Here is a 4,370-nt window from a genome sequence, read left to right as displayed (position 1 = left end):
CCTGGAATTAGACAACCAGATTCCCTGTCCTCATGTGCTAGGGCTAGGCCCACTTCATGCTGTGGTGTAGGCCTCTTTTTCTTTTACTGTTTATTTATTTTTGAAGGAGAAAGAGACAGGGTGAGTGGGGGAAGGGCAGAAAGAAAAGAAGACACAGAATCTGAAGCAGGCTCCAGGCTCTGAGCCATCAGTGCTGAGCTGTCATGACCAGAGCTGAAGTCAGATGCTTAACCAACTGAGCCACCCAGGTGCCTCTGAGTCTCTTTTAATAACATTGCCCCTTGCTCACAAGAGTGTCCCAGTTTAGATAATATGCTAATGCAGTCAACATTCTCTAGAAGAGACAGAAAAATCCTAGTGAGTGAGGAATGAGGAGGAAAGAGCAATGTGGGGAAATTATGAGCAGTCTACCAAGTCTTTCTCCCTTGCCTTTTCCTACTACAGAACTCTAAGAATGAAACAAACCCTAGGGCAGAAGAAAGCTTTCCATTAGATGACAGTCTAGAGTTTTGGGTTTTTGTTTTTAAGTAAGCTCAATGCCCAATGTGGGACTTGAACTCACAACCTTGAGATGAGGAGTCGCATGCTCTACCGACTGAGCCAGCCAGGCATATCTAGAGTTTTTATATATAAAATAAGCCTAAAGTTTTACTTCATGAAAGCAAAGGGAAAAGCTATTCAACTTGATGGAACTTTTATCAATAAGGGAAAAAGAAGTTTATTGAATAGGTTTGCAAAGTACTGGAGGAAAGTAAAACAGCTTTCTCACTCAGTCCACTGTAACCAGGGCCTTCAATACACAATTTTGCATCACATATTATTTTGTATTTGACAAATATTAACCACTGTGTGCCACTAGGAATATAGTTGTGCACAGACAAGGTGCCTGCACTCATGAAGCTTACGTTAATTGATAAGAGATAATAAACAAAAATAAACATAGAAACAAATGATGTAAACATAAAAAATACCAGATAGTGATACTTTACACACAATTAATATAAATGGATATGATAGAGAATCAGTGCGTTGTTAATTTACTTGCAACGCCAAGGAAGGCTTCTCTGAAGATACTGTAATTAGCTGAGGACTAAATATAAAAGGGACTGAGTTATCCTGAAATCCAGAAGACCATTCCAGCAAAAGGACAAATATTCTTAAGGAAACAAGCTTGAAAATTTTAAGGATCTAATAGACGTCTACTGTGGTTTGAGCATGCTGGAGAAGAGAAGAGGGATAGTATATGTTTTTGTAAGCTCATTACTTTATATGTCCATGGTAATAGAAGAAACCCAGGATAATTTCTAAAGTTTCAGCTTGAGCAGCTGGGTGGGTAATGGTGTCATTTACATAAACTCAGAAGATTGAAGGAGAAGCAGGTTTGGAAAGAGGGGGCTATTGTTAAGGTGCCCATGAGAAAGTCGAAGGTTTGTATCCAATAATTGGAGGACACGGGCCTTTAATTAAAAGTAGACAACTAACATTCAATGGGTACCTGGGAAAATCTCTAACTTAGAGAATCCAGAACAAACAAAGATAAGTTTAAATTTGGAAGAAAAGTAGAACGTTCATAAGAAACAAAACATTCAATATAAAATCACAATTAAGATCCCCAGAAAATGAAGATATGGTACTAAAAATGAAAAATTCAAGAGATGATTTGAAAAACAAAGGGAAATGGTAAGAAAATACCCTAGAAAGTTCAATAAACAGACAAAGGCAAAAAACAGTAGAGAAAATCAAGAAATTAGAGGTCCTGTTCAGGTATAATATGAGTTCCAGACAGAGAATAAAGAAAAGGAAGAGAAGAAAACTGTCCCCATGCATCATTCAAGAGAATTTCACCAAAGTGAATTTAAAAGGCTAGGACTTATTAACAACTTAATATATGCCAGGTACTAAGTGCTCAACTCTGAGTAGTTCATTAAATGGTCACAACATCCTGTGTGATGGGTTATTATTATCACTTCTATGCAAAAGATCAGATATCCAAATGCAATATTTATGGAGAATAAATGAAGACAATGAAGTCTACAAAAGACAAAAAGGAAAATTATGTCTAATATTGAATTTTATATAACTGAGAATGAAATAAATATTTCCAACAGACAAGCTCTTGAAAAAGTTAACTCCCATCACCCCCTTTCTTCACAGCTAATAGAGGTTGTGCTCCAACAAAGTGAAGGAACGCACGGAATGCAAAAAAATAGGGCTTTTAGCAGAATAAAGGAGAAAAGAAGCCCTGGGATGCTGATAAGGGAGTTCTCAGAAGACCCCTCCACACGCCCAGTGTCAGATTAGAAACCAGATTAGAAAGCTCAGAAAGAGAGCTTCAAAAACTTGAAACTGCCAAATTTTTATATCATCTAAATATATTGAGATTTAGACAACTGACAGGATTTGGGGTAGAATTAATGATAACTAAATAGAAATCATTTTACGTGAAAATGAGACAACTATTAATTTATAAGGAAAAAAAGTTTGCACCTTAAAGAGTATGTGTTATAACTTTGATAAAAACAGAGACCAGCAAGTACAGGAAGAAGGGAGAAATGGAAGAGAGGGAGGGAGGGAGAGAGGGAGGTTCAAGAAGCTGGCTATTTGAGGCACTTGGAAGGCTCAGTGGGTTCAGCATCCAACTTCAGCTCAGGTCATGATCTCACAGTTCGTGAACTCAAGTCCCACATCTGGCTCTCTGCTGTCAGCACAGAGCCCACTTTGGATCCTCTGTCCCCCTTTCTCTCTCTGTGCCTCCCCTGCTGGTTATCTCTCTGTTTCAAAATAAACAAATGAACTTAAAAAAATATGGCAATTTATGCTGTTAATTATTTCAGCACATAATTTATTTTTTTAAGAATCTTTTAATGTTTATTTTTGAGAGAGAGAGAGAGAGACAGAGCACGAGTGGGGGAGGGGCAGAGAGAGAGGGAGACAGAAAATCTGAGACAGGCTCCAGGCTCAACTGTCAGCACAGAGCCTGACGCAGGGATCGAACCACGAACCCACTGTGAGATCATGAGCTGAGCCGAAGTCAGATGCTTAACCAACTGAACCACCCAGTGCATAATTTAATACATTATCAAATAATTGCTTTAATAAATGGCTTACATTTTAAAATGATAAAAAATACCCTGAATTACCCTCAAAACCCGAAATCCATTATTTAATTATTTTTTTCTATTTCCCTGATGCTATTAAACATTACTCATCCTCAAGTAAAAACCTGTGATCAGCAGACGCCATCCTTGAAAGTTACTTTTCGTTGTTCATTGTTTCTCTACCCATCTGCTCCATGTCAGTTCAGGTTAGGAGGACTTGTGCAACTGAAATCTCCCTCAGAAAACAATTCCCCCAGCAGGTATTACCTGTGAAGAGTGTGACTTCCCCTCTGATATCATAGAATCTGCCTCTCCCTCACACTGTGTACCTTGTGAGAGATTCCTTCTCCCACATGCTCCAATCCCAGAGGCCACTGAACTGAATAGCAAATGGGCATGAACTAATGAAGACAAAGCACTTATATCCCAAGCTGAAGGCAAACACTAGCAAAAGTGAAAAATAAAATTGTTTAGGAGCAGCAAAACGTCCAAATGGATATTTTTAAATCTGGTGGATTAATGTCTACTCCAAATGCATAGCTACATTCCTTGCAAGACCAAAGAGCATGAAGAACAACAGTATTAATGAATGTTCTTCTCAAAGCAAGCAGTGCAGGTCTCAAATATCTCTCTCAAAACTTCGATTTTGCAAGTTCCTCATCATGCGAGCTGTACAGAAATGAGCTACAATCCTCAGGATCACCTTTCGATGGGCTCAAATCCCAAATGTGCTTGTATAAAAATTAAGAAGGCAGCAGAGACTAGATTGGAAACACAGATAGATTTTCAGAATTGTGCCTTGTCTTTAGGGTATTTGTATCAAAGAGGAGAAATCCACAGACTGTAACACCATTTGTTTGCAGCATAAATACCGTCAGTGTGGTTCAGTCACATCTACAACACTCCATCTGCCAGCTGTGAGAAAGAAAAGGAAAGCAATTAGGCATATTATTAATCAAGGCTTGAAGTGGCAGGTTCAAGCACCACATGATTCATGATATGTGAAGAAAGATCTAGATAATGTGTTTTCTTTAACTGAAACACCATAGAAAAAATTCAGGATTAGTTTTTAAGTTTTTGACTTATTTATGGGATAGAATGACTGACCACCCAGTTACAGAAATACATAGCAAATTTATTGGAACAGAATCAGTTTTTCCTTAACACACATGCACACGTACGCACACCATTAGTAATTCTTTGTCTCCTTTACGTGCCACCCCCGCATCCTTCTCGCCCCCCAGGATTTTCACCCTCACAATGACGAGAAAC

General features: G+C 38.4%; 1 non-coding gene across 1 annotated transcript; it reads right to left on the bottom strand.

The window, feature by feature from the left end:
- Window positions 1–537: 537 nt before the first annotated feature.
- Window positions 538–610, bottom strand: TRNAR-CCU (transfer RNA arginine (anticodon CCU)). Its single transcript has one exon. It is a non-coding gene; the product is annotated as a tRNA-Arg (tRNA).
- Between the last annotated feature and the right edge of the window lie 3,760 nt (window positions 611–4,370).

Source organism: Panthera uncia, chromosome D1 (genome assembly GCF_023721935.1).
Source record: "Panthera uncia isolate 11264 chromosome D1, Puncia_PCG_1.0, whole genome shotgun sequence".
NCBI lineage: Eukaryota > Metazoa > Chordata > Mammalia > Carnivora > Felidae > Panthera > Panthera uncia.
Note: the sequence above shows the minus strand (reverse complement) of the source record. Positions and strands in the feature narration are given on the sequence as shown.